Source organism: Xiphophorus hellerii, chromosome 22 (assembly GCF_003331165.1).
Source record: "Xiphophorus hellerii strain 12219 chromosome 22, Xiphophorus_hellerii-4.1, whole genome shotgun sequence".
Classification (NCBI taxonomy): Eukaryota; Metazoa; Chordata; class Actinopteri; order Cyprinodontiformes; family Poeciliidae; genus Xiphophorus; species Xiphophorus hellerii.
In genome coordinates, this window is record NC_045693.1 from 24,308,402 (window position 1) to 24,328,224 (window position 19,823).

A 19,823-nucleotide genomic window follows, 5' to 3' on the forward strand; every position below is an offset into this window, starting at 1 on the left:
GTGCATCAGATTTTGCTACTGCAATAAGGGTGAGAGTTTTTTTTACACAACCTTATGTTCCAGTTAAAATGGAGGAAGTTGTACATATTTATGATCTTCTCCTAAAGAGATATAATTTAAAGCTGCACCTTTAATAAAACAAATATGTTTTTTTTAACGTATTTGTTGAAATGATCATTATATTGAGACAGTATAAAATAAATAATCTGTAAAAGATTTTTAAAAAATCACCTCCTCACATTCCCCACTGCAGTCAGAAACAACCAATCAGTCAGGAGGAGGGTCTTAGTGCTGTCAATCACTCTCTTGCCCAAACCCTCCCCCTTGCTACAGCTATTTCAGCACAACACAGCCTGCCACAAATGCTAAGGCTAGTCACCATCCATCATCATGGCCACCGATGATGCTGGATTAACAGTTTTCCTGTAATGGTAAGTTGTCTCTCCGCCATTAGGACACTGAGCATAATTGATTGACAGCGCTAGGACCCTCCTCCTGGCTCTGATTGGTTGTTGTTGGGTCGGGAGCGTTGCATTTCTTCAGGCGACAATAATAGCACTGGCAGGAAGTGAGGGAGCTCGATCTTGTCACACATTATCTGTCTAATATTACACTGTCAGGACGTGGGGACAGCTTTAACAAATAGGTTAAGACTTATGGTATAATTTGGGACATATTCTATTTATTGTATAAACAGAGAATGTATTTTAGTTTTATTTTTGTAATTGGTTTCTAATGTATCTATTTTGATTGTTCTGTTTCCGTGTTGGTGCCGCTATACTGTGAATATCTTAACTGGGGGTTTATTAGTCTATTAGTTTAGACTAATAAACTTATTCTATTCTATTCTACTTGTGTTGGTAATGTAATGACAGCCTAAAGTCTGACCCATTGGCCTCTTTATAAACCACATCTTACGGGATGTTCATTACTCTATTTAGGGCAGTTCTCCCAATAAGTTCTTATGCTGCTGTATGTTTGTGCTGGGGCCCATCCACTGGCTATGGAAGCAGGAGGGGGTGGAGGGTCAGGCCTGTTGACATAGCCATAGGTGATGGCAAAAATGTCAGTGTAAATGTGACTGCTCCCTCTGTGCCATTTTCCCGAAAAGGCTCATCACCACAGGCTGCCTGACACGCTGGAAACTGCCTCGAGCGCAGGGCACCGACACGACATTAAACTGCAGCAAGCCTCGGCGTTCGCAAACACAAAACACACATCCGCATTGACCGCCTCGTGTAGTGTTCCCGCTCCCGGATCAGCTGGGAAAGAAAGAGCGAGGTAGAAGGAGACGCACGCCGCAACCCTAAAATGAAAGTGCAGGGCAATGAATTCAGCCTTTCATGTGCAGCACTTTTTCTTGTGTAGCTATTGATTTTTTTTCCTCTCCTGTCTTTGTGTTGCTGTTTTCTTTTCCCTTTTTTCCCTAAACTGGAGACAGAAGGCCAGAGTTATAGTTCAAATAGCAGCGCCGGTGAGAGCGGCGCAGAGCTTCTTCGCCTCCGACACAAAGGCTAAAACACGGAAACTGTGGAAGAACGTGCCTCTTTTGCAGCCGTCTCACTCTTAACTCTCGCTGTCGATTGTTTTGCAGCCTCTCAGAGGGCTTTTGACACCTACAGCACACCAAGCTGCGGTCCAGCTTAACACACGGCAAACAGATAGAGAGGGAAAAATAGACCATGGAAGAAGGACGGGAAGGGGGGAGGGGATGGCAGTGGAGGACAAGGACTATAACAAAAGGTAAAAGCACTTAACAGCACAATGGCACCACAGTTCTTTCCAAAAGTCAGCTGAAGTGCTGAAGGGCATTCCAAAGTCCTTGAATGTAGACGTGGGACAAAGAGAAGGAAACTTCAGCTAATCTAAAGGAAAAATATCCTGTTTGACTTTACTTTGGACCAAAATTCAATAGATAAAAGTAGAGGGGAAACACCTTAAAGAGACATCAAAATGGTCCCCTGTGAAAGTGCAATTAATTTCTACTAATACAGCAATGTATGTTTTCAAAAAAACACATCTGTAGAGGAAACATCCCTTTAAACTACAAGTAAATACATGGCTGTTCTTCAAGCTCTCCAAACTAAGTTCAGGCAGTTTAAAGTCAACATGAGTTGAATAAAATACAACATTTCTTGTCCCCAAATCAAAGTTTTCTTAAATAATTTTCAAACCGCTAACTCATTCAACTGCACCAAGCCAGATAAAACTACCATTATAAGCCACTAAAAATTCTGTGCAAATGTCATTCCCAGCAACCAGTCTCTGCTCTCAGTAATCACACTTTTATGTGAACCGTCTAATTTTAGTGGTGCAAAAAGCAAAAATATTTAAGTGGTTTAAAAACGCTAATTTTATAGCCTTTGCTCCCCCTTACTTTTATATCAGGCGGTTACTTTGATATTCTCTTCTCACTATATGTGTTTGGCACAGGAAGCTCATTGACTGTGGAAAAACTCCCTGCCTTAAGTTAGTGTAAACAACCATGGTTTCTCTGTTAATAACCAAAGATTCATAAAACAGTGGCGACTGGAGTCTGGTTTGGCGTCTGTCAGACCATAGCTGCTAGTTTCGGTTTCAAGGAGAATCTAATTTGGATTCATGCTATCTGCAGCCAGAAAAACGTTACCTTTTAACAGAATCTCACTTAAAATGATTCAGAACTCTTTCGTTGCTCGTTTTTGCAACTTTCTACAGTGTAAGGTCACGTCTGATACAACCTTTGACAAACAATTTCAGCACACACGGCTTTTCCCACTGCTAGCTTATCAGTGCCGGCCAAACTGAGACATGCACTCAGATAGTACAGGCACGCTAACACTGCTGTGGCATGCGCTAATAATAGTGCATTAGCATCCAGATGGCTGTTATGGAATAACAGAAGATTTTTGTGTTTACTTTAATATGGTCTGTGCTAACAAGTTGGATGTTAGTGAAAAACTGGTTAGAAAAAAAACAATTTAAATCCCTGGGTCTGAGACGCCAACCCACTCGTGTGGTTGGATTTACATTTCAGGGGTTTAGGACATTCAGTGTCATAAGATATGTTATTAAGCACCTTTTTGCGTTTGTCCAAAAATATTCAATCTCCTCTCTCGTTGAATAATAAACTCTGCGCCAACCCACAACCCAAAAGAAGAACACTGTATCGCTGCTCCCCCTCCAAACGCCTGCTTGTCATGGCCTTGATAGGTACAGGATGCGGTGTTGCATGGATGCGGAGGATTAGGAGTCCTATCAGCCGACCCATACGCCGCCCTGATAAGGCTTTTAGGACAGAAGCAGAGGAAGAGGAAGTGAGTGGGTTTACAGCGACCCGTTTCCTGTGGAGCATGGGCCCGTGTGGACAGAAGTGATATGCCCCCCATGGATGCTGGTGCTCCTGCCACACATTCCCACCGAGTCACTTCCTGAAAGAGGCAGCCCTCTCTGGAGGGTGACTTCCTGGAAGAGTATGACCTCCCTTCTGCTAAAGAGACTCTCAATGCAACAAACACTCCACAGTTGCCCCTGGAAGCTGGTGCACACACACATATAAATTTATATATGTATATATACGTATATATGTGCTTTGAATGTGTGTTTAACGACACCATTCAGGCCTTTAGTCCAAAGGTTATCACCGGTTGGGATCTCTGCCACCAGTACCTGCTCATCTCTTTAGGTTTCATTGGCCTGGAGCGAGAAGGGACGATCGGGTTACAGCCCAATGTATGCGTGTTCACAAGTGTGTGCACCGCAAGTGGCAAGCTTTGTGTCGCTCTGCAAACACACAAAGTAAACGCCCAAGCTTGCCCTCCAGCCCAGCCTACTGTTGTGTTTATCTACAGGTATTTGTTATCTGGCTCTCTCTCTCTTTCCGCCTTCTCCCTCCCTAAACTCTTAAAAAGGTTCACCGAGGTCTTTATCTCTCGGCCGAATCCCTCTTGCAGGTATCCATGTCAAAGGGACCAATGGGAGGGGGCCTCTGGGGACAGCATGTTGGGTCTGGGTCAGCCCTGGGTCAAGCTTTAAACCAGAAGACTTGCATTAAGCAACTCTTTACCTCCAACTTACTGCATTCCACATTACCTCAGCGCACAGCACGACATTTCACTCGTGGCTCTTTTGCATCTTTATGTTTCTTACAAACGTAATGGCACACACTCAAATTACCATGAGCAACCTGGCACATGCGTTGCCGCAGAGAGCAAAAACTACGAATGCAGAACCTTGCGCCTTGTTTGAGTACAGCAAGGTTTTGAAAACCAGTTTCGGGACACACTTTAATGTTCTTTTAATGAGGTGGCAGAGGAAGTGACCAGAGTTTTCTCCAGCTGTATGGGGGCATTAAGTGATGCAGAGCTGCATCCACCCAACTTGTTTCAGTGCACTGTTGGTGTTTCACTTTTCCTTTACACACAAGAAAAACAAATTCAACCACCGATTGTACGTTTATTCAAGATCAGGTTTTAAGAGTGACAGGTTCCAGGAAGAGAACAGACATTTCTCTGCCTAGTCGTATACACCAGATCACTATGGGGTTTCCCAAGGATTTCCCAAGTAAGAGGGGCCACATACTGTAGTCCCTTCAGTGTTTTCAAGGCATGCGAGGAAAACCTCACATGGAAGATGTTGAGGAGGTATCCTGATCAGATGAATGAACCACCTTCACCAGACTCCTTTCAATGTGGAGAAGCAATAAGGGATCTCCATCTAATCCTGTAAGTTTAAGACTAGCCACCCTATGGAGGAAGTGCATGCCATCCCCTTAACTCCAGGGTCCAGGGTCTCATTCTTTGAGTCATTACCCATATCTTATGACCAGACGTGATAGTCAGAATGCAGACAAACCATTAAATTGAGTCCTTCTCTTTTTAGCTAAGCTCTTTCTTCACCATTACTGGAGAAGTGCCCACATGAGTTTGGACAAGAACCCAATCCATCTATCCATCTGCTCCCCCCACCTTGTAATTCCTCCCAAACGAGATGACCAGGACGCTTTAACTCCTCCACTTTGGGCAGAAACCCAGAGGGAGAATCCACCCTTTTCTGGCTTAGAGGAACAGACTCTTATGCCTGAAACGTCATACTTGTTTACAAACCGCTCTAGTGCACAGTGAAAGTGATGGCCTGCAGATGCCAACAGAAGCACATGTAAACAACTATAACCCTAATATTGCCAACCCAAGACACCCTTACACAAATCCAGTTGTTGGAAATATTTATGGTTAAAAAACATACCCATAACTCCACCCATCCAGGTCTTAAGTTGGCAAGCAAGTCTTTTAAGTTGGCTGCAGGCTAGCAAGCAGAACAGATAAATTGACTAATTTTTATTAGCTTATTATAATTTTTGCTCTACAAAGACTCAAACAGTAAAACAGATACTATTTTCCACAGAGAGGACTTGGAAACAACCACTAAATTTGGTAAATGTGTAAAGTTACATAACATTACAATAATCCCAGTAATCAACATGCTGTTATTTTAGAAGCAGTGACACATAATGTTGTTTTGCTGTTTGAATAAAAGAAATTAGACCTTGTTCTGCATTTTTCTTTTCCTTGCAACCGTTGTGCTCTGATAATGTGGTATTTTCACTCAAAAGATATCATCCCATGAGAAAGTCACACTGGGCCATGCCCAGTAAACAGCAAGGCAGGGCCATGCAAGGGTTATAAAACAGTAACATAAGTAGCATCCAACCCATATCAATGAGGAATAAAAATCCGCCGGGATGAAGGTTGTGACCAAATATGGCACTTCTGCTGGTGTTTTCCTGGCATGAAATTGGCTTTGTGTTGGTAGCGTTTGGAGAGCTGGCTGGTAAATTCTCCCCCGTCTTTTGTTCGGAAAAAGGAGAGCGGTTGGGGGGTGGAGGAGTGTGATGGAGGGGTTGGGGGGGGGGGGGGGGGGGCTCCATGCATAATGCTCTTAGCCAGGGAGGTCTGGAACTGTGTCTATAAATTGAATTATTTCAATTTGAGGGAGAGAGTGAGAGAATAATGGAGAGTAGCTGTGTGTGTGTGCGTGTGTGTGTGTGTTGCATTTATATGTGAACATATGCATGTGTGCCGAGAGAGATAGAGAGAGAGACTCATTTTCTATTCTTCTGCAAGGTTCATATTTACAAGTGAGAATATAAACCAACTTGCGTAAGATTAGAGAAGAGGCCAAATGTTAGCCTGCAACTGGAAGCTCCAGTAATGGATAAAGAAAGGGCTAAACCATCCGGTTTCAGCATCTTGATGTTCTTATCGAGAGATTCGGGGTACGAAATAAAACCAAATTTCTTTACCTCGTATGCGTCGTCTAATATTCGTGACATCCAAAACGCGAAAACAACCCTTGTGGCCATAGGTGTATGAGTGAATGTTTGTGTGCGTAAGGGTGGCGGCGGGGCTGAAAATATTCCTGACACAATATAATCGGCAGGAGACCATATGGCAAACTGGCAGCAAGCTATTTATCCTTATCCTCTTTGGAGGCTAAAATTAGCACTTCGCTGTTTGTAGCTTTAAGCTGGACTCCAACCTCTGCCACTGAGTTAATAATAAAGAAACACCACCCTCCTCCTCACAACCCCCTCTAACTTTTTTGTGTTTATCTTTTGCCAACTCTCAGTACCCCACTTTAACTATTTGTCCCCTCTCTTAAAAATAGAATCTGCCTATTTATCATTTAAGAGTTACAGTATGAATGTCTTATCATAAATATTTCCTTAAGCTGCTGTTCCCTAACAGGAGTTTGTATCAGGAAAGCCAGGATTTCCTGAACATGGACCCCCTTTGCTAGCTTGAAAGAGTGGGATGATGAAACTAATCTCTTTATCAAAAGGCTAAATAAACATAGCCTCTCTGTGGATGTGTGTGGGCAATGCTCTCTGTGTGTGTGTTGCTGTGTGTGCTGTTGGGTCACACTAAGCATGGTTTGGTTCCAGCAATGGATTCGTTCTGTTTAAAGCTCTTTTTATTAGACAAAAAAAACATAAACACCAGAATTTTTTCTACCTGTATGGAGAATATATTAATATGACATTACCCCTCCTCAACCTGTTGCTAAACACTTTTGGTGTGACAAGTAAGACTCCCTTATTGTCTCTCTTTTTGCTTTCATGCAGCTGCTAAACACTCAATTTATTTATCTCATCTGTTCTTTCTATCTTGTATATTTCTAGTGCATATAAAGCTTTAATCCACATGTTGTTTTTTTTAAAAATACATAAAATCAAGAAAATGATCAACAGTCCTTTTCACCTTCTTATTCACAAGACTATCTAAGAAAAATTTGTGTCTTCAGTCAGAGGCTTCTTCAAATTCACTGCAACACAGGCTGCTACAGGAGATCCTTCCTGCCCACATCCACAATAACTCTTTCATTAAATGAGTTGCAACAATGTTTAATTTCCCCTTGGGATAAATAAAGTATCAGTATAGTATTAAAATGAACTGAATTAAACTGAATAGTTTTTCTTTAGACTTGTGTTAATAATGCAAAAGGTCAATTGATGAGCTAATAACTAACATTTTTTATACATTTCATCTAATCTTTTTACATATAAAAATGCAATAAACAGTTTATGTCTTATATGTGACTTTCAACAATTGGCAGAGGTGATTGCCCCAATTCTCCAATCTGATATTAGTTATTCATTGTTGTTCTATTTTGACCCATATAATAGAAAAAAATGCATATCATACCCCTTAATAGGTAAAAACAAATACTTGTTTAAACTCAGATATATACAGTAATATATATATATATATATATATACAGTCAGGACAAGACATTGTCTGAGTCATCCAACTCAGGTTTTCTATAATAATACTGTATTTAGACATCAGTGACATCTTAACATGAATCTGATCAGGGGCCTCTTGGGCCCTGAGCTCGGCTCGGTTTCCAGTGAGGAGGAGGAAGATGCAGTCGGCAGTGACAGGAGTGCAAAGTCAGGAGGAGCGAGCGAGAGAGAGTTTAAGGTCATTTTCTGGACCATTCATAATGTGTTGTGACACATCAGCAACGAGCTGCTGTGATTTTACTGTCAGATTCCCTTAGAACCCGTACTGCTCCTATTAGGGGAACGGGGCATTGTCTTTCTTCGACAGCTTATCTTTGCATTATTCAGGCTGTGTGTACTGTACACTACCAAGCACAGGAGTTGACATGTGACTCCAGTAAATTGGGAGCTAAAAACAGAGCATAACAAGAAGCCCAAACTGGTGACCATTCCAAGTTTGTCACTTTTTTATTTTGTTGTCATTTTTCATCCAAGCACCCACATGCTCGACTGCATCGGCGAAAGGGGAATACAGTTTTTTCTTTTGTTTTGTCCTTGTCTGCCACATTGATTTGCATGACGAGTGCCTCACCACGCTCCGAAGTGCTTACATTTGCAAATCCGAGCTGCCGAATTTACTTCTAAACGCAGCGATATCTAGTAATTTGACGAAACCAGCGTGTTCCTTTGGGACACGGCTGCACTACAATTGAGCAAATTGCAGTGGCGCGCACAGGACTCGAACCTGAACCGGGGGGCTGTCAGGTCATACGTTTTCGGATCAACTTCAAGACGCACCACCACGCGAAAATGCCTTTTGAGTTCCAGGACGGATCGTCAGCGTAACAGGACGTCTTGTTATGTAACGTTAAGTGAAAAATCAAAGGAAAGAGAGAAAAAAGAGAGAGAAAATCTTCCAACGCATTCAAGCATTCTTTTGCTAATCTCTCCCGTCTGACACACGAGAGACATGGAGAAGGCTACAGAGGGTGTGTGTAAACAGTATCTTTTAGCAACCACCAGTAATTAGATATAGGCATTTGGCATTCGCACCAGTCACAAATTAAAGAAGAGTGCTTCCTGTAAACAGACAGTGAGAATGTGTCTACATCATTAGTGTGCCACAATTATAACATAGGAGCTAAAGATACATCTCCCTCCCACTAGCACTCCCTCAGTCAAGCAAATGAAATGAAACCATTTTTTTCTTCTTCTTTTCTTTTTAAGCACCAGACTGTATGAATGTATCCATGTGCATTTGTGCATTAAATACAGAAAATAAATTGTTGCAAAGCAATATATACATATACATATATTTTTTTTAATATTTAGAGGCTTTCTTGAGGGAAGCCCAGAGACTAAGTGAAGGCACAAGAAGTGGGGGGTGGAGTACCAAGGATGATATTTCGTGCAGATGCTTGTCATGAATGAATATGTATTTCATGTAAATTCTGCACACAAGGCATATTGTAATGGTCGGGGCTAGACTTTGCATTTCTTTGGTCATGCAAACATGCCCACATGTAGCCGGCGGACGGACGGATACGCCAGCCGAAGGGATGCATGGGAAACTTAAAGTAACAAGGAGGAGAGGGAACAATAACTCGGCTTCAAAACGTGCTGGCAATTCCACCCGACGTTATCACAGAAAGTCAAAAACGAGCAAACGGCAAGAGGGACGACACAGAGGAGAGTGAAAAGAGGCAGGAGGGGAGGGGGAGCTAACACATACATCCATGCTCTGCCCCAAGTATCACTTCTGGCACTGGGGCTGACTTTTAGTGGCAGAGATGTTGGTATCAACTTTGTACAGGGTAAATATAAAGCAATTTAACCTTGAGCTATGATTCAGCTATGAGCTATGATTCAGAGCTAATATGTACAATGTAGTCAAAAAGATAAGTGGACTGACTGCTTGTGTTGCGTTTCATTTACCTCTGAAGATGGAAGTTACATTTGTGGTTCACTGAGCTTAAGGTTGTTTTCACACATAAAAGTCCGGTCGACTCGGTTCAATTGGGGACCAAAATTGCAACCTTTGTTACATTTTCAGCTGCTGTGGTTCACTTTCACTCTGCTTTGTGTCAAACAATAAAAACCCTTTGAAAATCCTGTTCCCTCCTCCGCCTGTGGTGACGCTGCGCCAAGAACCACTTAAGGAAACAACACAAAAACCTAAGAAGAAGACATGAGCGCAACGTCCTTCTTTGTAAAATATAAACCAAAATGAAGCAGCGTCAGACTTTAGCAGTTGTAGGATTTCTCTTTTTGCCTTTGGTAAAAAGACCACAAGCCATTCCTCCTGCTTGCGCGAGATACACACGTATTTGTTTTGGTTGTATTTACCCAGAATGCCCTCCACTATTTCCGCTTCCTGCTTTTGAAGCGATCTCCAGTGCGCCTGGCGGTTTGCATTCAAACCGTGCCAGAGTTCACTTCAACCCAACAAAGGCCGAGGATTGTAGGTGGACCACGGTTCACTTCTTTCGTTCCCCATCAGTGTTTGATTGCGCATTCACACCTCTCCAAACAAAGCGGACTTTCTAGGCACACAGACTGACGTATGATTAAAACGGACTAAACAGGACTGGTGTGAAAGCAAGTGATCTAGTTGCATGTTGGAAAGCAACTGGCAATCTAACACGCCAGCAGCTGTACCTTCGTGTTCAAATTGGATGGACAGATGGATGAAAGTCAGGAAATCCAAACATTTTTCTATGCCATGTGTTTTATTTTTCCTTAGTAACACGGATCTGGAAACGATAAAAATTTAAATTCATACTTTTCCAGACTGTGTGGGAACCCTGTGATGCATCCAAGCACTCTGGCCTAATGTTCACTTAAACAGAAATTGTACAATACTGTGGCTGGCAACTGGGTTTATTGCTAGTGGAAATAGAAATAAACAGCTGGTTTCCCTGAGTTTTATAAGTGGTAGTCATGTTGAATTTTGAGGTGAGAATCGGTGACAAACCCTCAACTTTACCAACTCCCGGGTTCCACTTTTGTTTTTTCCTCAGTGAGAAACGATACATTCAAGTTTCAGGGTATAAATTGAACACAAAATCAAACTGCATCCCTCATCAAAAACTGCTTTCAGAATGCATTTTAAATGCATTCTGAAATTTGAAAACTTCCAAATTTTCGACTTGGAATTACAATTCAGGAATTTGATTGGGGTTTTTTTCTCCAACTTTGGTTTTTAGCGCCAATGGCATGGGGTCCAGATGGAAAAGAACATTTCAGATCCTTTTCTTTCTTCCAACAAACCCTAACAGTACTGCCCTGTCTAGTTTTACTCTGATGCTTCTAAAAGCCTGTCATTATGACGGTCATTGGAAAACCTAATACACTCCATAGTTATTCTCGTTCTAAATGTTTGATAAACCCTCACGTAATTCCCAAAGTCTCACAGTAAAATGTGTATGCACATCTTATCCGATGGGTTTATGATTATTAGCTTCTCACACATAAAATATTGACTCAGGCCAATAAAACCAAGTTCGTGGATGTGATTGAACAGGCAGAGGATCGTTTCATGTTAAATGATGTATAAGAGAGGAGAGGCGAGGTGGAGGAAATCATGCTCTTTGCTTTTATTTTAGGTTCTTTTATTCGTCGCTGTGCCCCCGTTCCCTCCCGTCTCCAGCAGATGTGTGACAACAACCTTAATCCTAATTGCAAACGGACTCCGCTCTGTGGGAACCTGAGGCAATTTCCTCTTTTTTTTTTTTGTTTTTTTTCTTTTGAGAGGAGCAAACTCAGGCCACTCGAGTTTGCTTACTGGCCATAAAATCTTATCAGGGTACATCGTTTTTCAGTAAGATGTGTCATTACTTGACAGCGGACGCGATAGCGAGAGTGAGAAGTTGTAAAGCCCTCAGTGAGCTTGACCGAGAAAGGTCAAGCCCGGGCGCCGAGAAGCCTTTACTTTTCCCAGGTAACTGCAGGTAATAATGTTTGAGAAGCCGTAAATCTGGGGAAGGTGGAATAAACATTGCTACCAGCAACACACAGTCCGGGGCTGCTTTGTAAGGATGTTTTAGAAGCAATAAGACTATATAGCTGTCATATATTGGTTTTTTATAAACTGCGTGTGAACAAAAAGTTTGGATCACGCGTTTTATGTTGCAAGAGTTACCTTAATGTCTCTCCACAAGAGATGTTGCGCTTCTTTACCGGCGTATTCAGCTCGGTGAACTCCCAAATGACACTCGGCGGCACTTAACGGCGTGATCAGCCAGAACTTTTCCACCGCTCCCCTCTCCCTACCGATTTGCACACACACATAAAGACACTGCTCCACCCTCCAAAAGGCTTCCGCAGCATTTACGCCGAGATTTCTCCCCTTTCATCTCGTCTTACTCTTCCATTTTACACGCTTTCTTTCAGCCTCTTTTTTTTTTATTCTACTTTCACTCTCCTCCCCTGTACTCACACCCTGAGGAAATCAAAAGGAGAACCGTGTTTGCGTCTGCCAGCTACCTCTACCTCCACACCTCCTGTGATACCGACTGAAGAACAAAAAAATCTAAACCAAGGGAACCGCACACCTTTTATCCACCCACAAGAGCCTCACGTTTAAACAGATTACTGGTAAAGCTGGACACCAGTAAGACAATTACCGGACCGAGAGATCTTGCTCGATCACGTCTAGACATTGTCTAGACGAAGCGCACCTCAAGCCGAGCAATGACCATCCTTGATTTTCTTTTTCTCTAATTAATGCACTATGATATTTTTCTAACAGAGGAGTGGAACCGTTTAGCGTAACATTGCTGCTGTAAGGCTTGACGCCTTTGCAAAACTTGGCTACCACTCCAGATTCTATATATGAGGTACTGGAAGAGTAGAGGAAGTCATAGAGGGTAACAGACCACACAAACAATCACAGCTCCCTCTCTTCCAGTCTACTGGACAATCGGACCAATTAATCGGTGACTTTGAGGGGACCACAGGAAGCCGAACGATTGGACGAGCAGAGGCCGACCGCTGATTGCTTGGCTCCCGTGTCCGTATCTGCAAAAGCCCACCCTGACTCTGGGAACTACCCAATAAGACGATCGCAAACAGCAGCTATGAGCTCTGACCTTGTTGGAGGGCACCGAAGTTGGAGGGTGGATGCATGGCTGGATGGATGCATGAAAACATCAGAAATATCTCTGCCCGGTCGATGAAGACTCACAACCGCTGAAGGTTATATGCTATGATTAATGACGAGAATTGGCTAAATTTAGTTCTGATATTGTTTCAAGACATTTTGCAGTGAGTAACCCTATTTCACATAAAACAACTCTCAGTATCCAGTCATATGGAATCTGTTTGAATAGTAAAATTCACTCTCACTACTAATTCTCTACAATCACAATTTTACAAATGTAGAAGAAGTTATTTTGTCGGACTCTGAAGTTGGGGTCTACTCTTTGGAGGTAAATATGAAGAGTCAAATGTAAAACAGAGCTAACCTACAAAAATAAAAACGATTAATTTTTCAAGCAAATTTGCTTCGCCAGGTCCCAGAAGTAAAAAAGCAAAAAAATAAAAAAAATTAAAATTAACTTGTAGTACAAACTGAAGTGAAGGACAATAAACCAGGAACCAGGAAGTGTTGCTTGCTACTTATGCTACTCGAGCTAAATCAAATCATAAAGCTCTGGTTTGCTCTGCATCCCCAGAACCAGACAAGCAGCATTCAGCTTCTATGCACCATAAACCCAGAACAAACTTCCAGAAATCCTTTCAAAAGCAACTCAACTGTTTAGAGTTGCTTTTGAACCATAATAAATGTAAAACTGACCAATACATTTGATGCTTGTTGATTTTGACCATGGCACTCGACAAAATGTAATGTTTGTTCCTGGTTTCTCAAATTGGTGACTGTGTAATGTTTTCATTACTTTTTATTTTTGTGTTTTCATGGTGTAAAGTTCTTTAAACTGCCTTGTTGCTGAAATATGCCATACAAATAAACTTGACTGACTGATTGATTAAACTCGAGGGATAAATCAGGAATGAAGCTAAACAAAATGGACAACTTAGCAAAGAGACCAACTTTAAACGGGATCGAGGACAAGGTTTTACGCCTCAGTCCTCGTCGTTACGTAGCCTTGAAAATACAAATTTAAACGTTGACCTTTTATTCACGTGTGTTTACTCCTACATTTACAGTATGTCAACTTGCTTTGTCCTTTTGATAAACCCTTATCCTTTCAACCATTTTGAGATGTTACAGGCTTTGTTAAAGAGGAAAAGACATTCTCTTTCTTCATGTCTTCTATGAAATTCTATGCCAATAATGTGAGAAAGACCTTCTGATCAAAACCACTTTAACAGGTTAAAAGAAAGTCTGAGACCTTGGAGGCAATGGGTAAAGAAATGATTGGACATTTGTGTGTTTTGTTAAAACACAAGCTCAAATCTCAGGCCAATATTAAGACACCAACAATGAACGCAGACGCCATCATACCGGGAACCTTCTTCACAACGTTTTATTTTTTTTTAGTTTTCACAGATTATTTTACATTGCTCAGACGGAAGGCAACCTTTTTTCTACAAAATTTTGTTTTCTAATGTATACAAATCGGCCAAAGTTTAAAGAAAAAAAACATGGACAGACTTCTAAAAAGCCTGAAGATCCTACTGATCAAGACCACTGGAAATCCTTACAACAAAGTCTAGCTGCTTGGGGGGGGGGGAAAAGAGCACAGACAATTGGAGCGGTTCAGAAAGTTTTGCATACTACTTGTTTTTCCAGCGCAAATCAGGCGAATGAAAAAGCCTCGAGGTGGATATCATAAACTCCGAAAGTCTCAAACCAACACTTGGACACCAGCGAACGAAGGCAGACACCGACATGAAGCCTAACAGGGAGCCATTTGTCTTGGCGCGGCGCGCTGTACTTTGTACAAACAGTCCGGGTAATTGGTGATACATATCTAATATCAGCAGTCGTCGCCTCGTTCCCGGGACGATTCCGACCAGCAAAGAGGCCGAACCCTGTAGCTTTCAGATAGATAGAGAGAGAGAGAAAGAGCAAACACCCGACCGCACGGCTGCAGCTGACCAAGTCGCCGCCTGAATGTTATTCTGTTTCCCTCGCACGCAATACGAATTCACACAGGCAAAGAGGAGCCACTTCATTCTGCGAGAAAAAGAGACGACATGAGGGACTCCCAGCCATCGCCGGCGCATGTGATCTGTTAGCTTTTCCCTTTACCCTCCGAGCATTACTTTTCACACAAGAGTACGATCCAAGGCAGCTTGTGGGGCGCTACAACAAAGCGCGGCTGTTGGTAGGAACTAGTTAGCACACAGCTGGACTAATAGAGCGGGACTAATTAGCTACAGGGAGTTCCCTCGTCAGCGCTTTGCTGGACGTTTGCAAAGAATCTCCCGAAGAAAGAGAGGAGAAATAAAAAAAATTAATAAATTTAAAAAAAAAGAAAAATAAGCGTCTTTCTTAGTGTGAGTCCTCTGGGGAGAAAGGAAGACACCCAGAACTGATTTTAATGACATGTGTGAAGCAAATGTGATCCTCCCTCTATTTTTTTTCTCCTGTGACTTGCCAATGGAATTTGGAGCTAAAAAATACCATGGGCATTGTGGTCAAAGCATAAACACCATAACTGAGGATGCAGCATGTGAGGATTGTCACCACATGTAAGAATAAGAGCCGGGCTTCGTCTCTCTCCCGCCGCCTCTCTGACACTGACGAAGCTCTGCAAAACATCTGCGAGGTTTACGAGTTGACGTTAACCATCTTATCGTGGGAAAAAAAAAACCATATATGTTTCACGTCGATCTATAGTTCTCACGGTTTCTCCGGCTCTTTGATTTTCGAAAGAGAGAGGGAGAGAGAGAGTACACTTCCGGGTGAAAACAGCGATTTTTATACCACTGGGCAATGACCCAGTAAGAAAGGAGGCCAGAGCAGAAGCATGTGTTTTTCTCAGTAATAGCCCTCCAGAAAAGAAAGGCAAGTTCAGTTGTTAAAGGGCCGTGTCTATCCAGCATCCTTCATCGGAGCTGCTTCGCTCTGCTGGAGGACAGGAGATGATAAGCAGGGGAGGAGAGGGAAGGAAAGGTCTGAGGACAGAAGTGAGGAAAGGGGCAGAAATAAGAGAGATTGGTAAAAAAAAATTGGCAAACATTTTCTTACGCTTTTTATGTGGAGGATTAAAACACCTCCAGTGAGATTAAACCATCTTTCTCTCAACACCACTTAACCTTAGTAAGTCTTTAATACAGTTTATATCATTTTAATTCAGGTTCATGTTTATTCAAATAAAAAAAGGGGCAATGGAAGCTGCAGTATGTAATTTTTATTAAAAAAAACAAACAAAACCAAACATCATTAAGTAAGTTTAGTATAGGTGGACCGTGTTCCTCTGACCATAAGCCAATAGAACAACTTTGGGATGTGTTATAATTGAGACTTTGCGACAGGCCAACTCATCCAACATTAGTGTCTGACCTTACAAATAAGCTCCAGGTAGAATGAACAAATATTTCTCGTGAGAATGCACTCCATACTCCTCATGGAAAGCCTTCCCAGAAGAGTTCGAGCTTCTATGGCTGCAAAAACAGTGAGACGACTCAATTCCAACACTTGTGTCCAAAGAACGGGGTGTCATTAAAGTTTGTGTGTGCATAAAAGCAAGTGTCTTAGTACATTACACTTGGCAATACAGTACGGCTTAAGAAGTAATGGAGAACTGTGAAAAAGTGTGGTCCGAGAAGAATAGGTTGCAAAGAAAAGATAAAAAAAAGTTCAGAGGCTGAAACGATAAAGTTGTAAAGATAAACATGGACAAAGTTGGGAAAAACGGAAGAGAAGACGGTAGGAAATGAAAGCGAACACACAGGGAACAAAGAGGGGTAAAGGGAAAGGAAAGACGAGGGATAGACAAAAGGTGATGTTTGAGAGTGAGTGGGAGGCAGAGAAGAAAAAAAAGGGGGAGGAGAAAAGAGGAGAGAAAGCACAGGGATGCATGAGGAGAGAGACACAAACTGACAGTCAAATGAAAGGGAGACTGAAGTGTAGGTGGTAGACAAGGGAAAACAGCAAATGGTGGGGGGGTGAGACATGAAGATGAAAGAGCGAGAGAGAGGGGAAGAGAGACAACTGTCGGGGAGAGAGTGAGCAAAGTGCCAAACAAATAAATAACCAGCTTACTGGGATTACCAAGTGAATGACACAGAATTTGCCCGAGCCAATATGACGCGGCAGTGATAGCTGCTAACCCATATAAACCTGAACGCGGTCCAACGCGTCCCGCGGCGCTCTACCGTTGTCACTGCGCTCCGATGCTACGGGAGGCCCGTTGTTTATGTGGGCTCCTGTAAAACGTATCGCGGCGGCTGCAGGCTTCGAAATGGAAGAGTTGTTTGAGACTACCTGAACCCTCAAAAAAGAAAAAAAAAAAATTGAGATTAAGAAAGAATACGCTGCGTGGTTAAACATGTACGGGCGCAACAAAGGTTTTAACCAGCTCGAAGCGCAAACGTTACGCAACAGATTCGCATTGTTGCTCTCCTTCAGCTAGTTAAAATCAGTTGACTAAAGCTAAGCGATTTGTCATGCTTTCAAGAAAATCCTTCTCACAGTCTGGAGTTTTAGACGTGTCTGTGTCTTCTTCTCCTACCACAGTTTAGTCACACCTGAGCAGAAAATCCTATAGTTGAGTCTATAAACACTCTTTGTCCTTAAAAGTGACATTTAGAGAAGAATTTCCAGGCAATGTCAAACTGATCCTGTTGCCTTAACGTCCCAGAGGAACATAAAAGGAAAACCCAATTATGAACCTAATTCTCGTTTTATGAATTTTAAAGCAACAAAACTGTTCTAAGGTAACATTTCTAAGGCAGGGATGCAATGAGATCGTGTGTTTCCAGTCTGGGTGTTAGCATTCATTTTGGCTGGTGAAGTAAGGGTTAGCTGTTTTAGGTTTTTCAGGCATTAACCTGTGTGATTTAAGCTGTTTAATCTATGCATAATAATCTATATTTAGCGACTATTCAGACCACTTTAGCTAATTCTTTTTCAAAAAAGCGACTAGCGGCAAATCTAGCAACTATTTCTGTGTTACTGGAGATTTTGGTGACAACGTAGAGCCACCAGTTGCACTGCAGCTACAGTTAGCACTGGGCGCTCACTTGAGTCCCTCCAACCCACGACTGACAGCAGGCTAGTCGCGCTGCAGCAAAGTCAACTTACGGTCAGGTCAGTCAAAACCAGCAAAAAGCGGCTATGAAAAGCTGAACGTGACGAATCAACCAACACTTTTTACCTATTTATGTGGCAATATGTTGGGTACTCAGTAGAAAGCAAACAGTTAAATGTGGTTGATCTGTAAGCATAGGCTAACTGTTAGCTACTCAGACAGCTAAACGAGTAGCACCTGCTTAGCTTCTTCCTCTAGGTGCTAAAGTAAAAGTAAAGTAAAGCACTACTTTTCTGTTTATGAATGAGTTTTGATAACATTTTTCAGTTCAAGCTCTGTTTAGACTTTCAATAATCTTGCTAAGGCGTCATGTCATCAAATGCTAACAAACACTGTAGCGTCTCATCTTATGAGGTGAACGTACAGCCACACCAAAACACCTGAGTGAGGTTTAAACCATAAATTGCACATTGGCAAACAGAGATTAAATTTTCTTCAGTTTTACGAATTCTCATTCTTACGGTTAGACGCTAACAATGCTAACAGCTTGCTAACCATGCTAAGCTAAAGGGAAATTTAATCATTTAGTCGTGAATCTGAACTGTACTTCTTCAAGACTAGTTTAAAGTCTGACGTGTTGACATGTTGAACAGGGATTTTCTGTTTTGGGAAAACCAAAATTTTACAAATTTTTTGGCATTAGGCCCCCCTTTAGACAAGACAAAATAAAACAAGCATGGAAATATGGGGACAAGTCCAACCTATGCTGGAGTGTTGCAGTCTGATCCTTTGAAACATAGTTTGTGATTAGTAAAATTTTTGCCGCATTTGTGAGAAAAGAAAAAACAATTTTTAAAAACAAAACGTCAAATAACTTTTTTTCAGACGTAGTTATATTATTACGTCCCGAACTGTCAACTAAAACCTGAAGTTATTAAAGCAATTTTAACAAACTCAGTCATGTTTTTTTTAAATAAGTTGACCAGAATTTATATTTATACTCGCCTAAATTCATCGCAGAATTCAAAACACACAGCTTCAGCAACAAACATACACACACAGATGCTCACCCCTCCACATTTTACCCTCTAATGAAGTCCAACGGCAAAACAAAAACCTACGAGAGCCCAGACAGAGTTAGAAAAACAGAGATGTGAGGTGACAGAGAGATGATGAGACAGAGTCATTGTAGTATAAGGAGCCAGTCTATAATTGGAAAGATGTGAAAAATGAAGTGTCAGTTTGGTCAATAAGGGGCAAAGGTCGCAGAGACAGGAGCCCAAACTCGGCACAGAGCATGCTCATTAGAGCGACCAATCAGCTCTTGGCTGGCTGCTCCCAGACTATTACGCATCAAAGGTAGAGGAGTGGACACACACTTGTACAATGTCTCTTTGTCTCAGGGGCCTGGTAATTTCAGGGCTCTTTCATCAGCCCGTTCCTCTCTTCCACATGATCTATTTTTCATTTCTTTGTAAGCTACACATCTGAGTCCTCAGCGCTGACCAGTACTGGCGAAATAAAAAAAAAAAAGAAGCAGTATTTCAGTTGGAAACACGGTGTGTGAACGTGTGTGTTGACTTCGTAAGGCATGGCAGTGTTCTCTGCTCCTACCCAGGCTCTGCCTCCTGGCACAGGCAACCCTGCAAACTGCTCGCCCTGACATCAACCTCAATAATACATAAAGCTGCATTTCTGTGTGCAGTTGGTTCGCAGCGTCAATCCCAACACAACCAGCGCGCCGTTTCTGTCTGCCTCTCTTTAAAACACACCGAGCTTCACAATGCACCAAAGGACAAAGGAAGAGAACGTCAAATCGAGGGTTCTAGGCATCAACACGAGGAGAATCCGATTCCATCGACTTCTGAGCGAATGTACTGAAGCTCAAAGAATGTTAG

At 42.1% G+C, this 19,823-nt stretch overlaps 1 protein-coding gene across 2 annotated transcripts in view; it reads right to left on the reverse strand.

Moving 5' to 3' along the window:
* The window catches only part of meis1b (Meis homeobox 1 b), a 107,762-nt gene that overhangs the window by 66,655 nt on the left and 21,284 nt on the right, over positions 1 to 19,823 (reverse strand). The gene's annotated exons all lie outside the window — the stretch shown is intronic.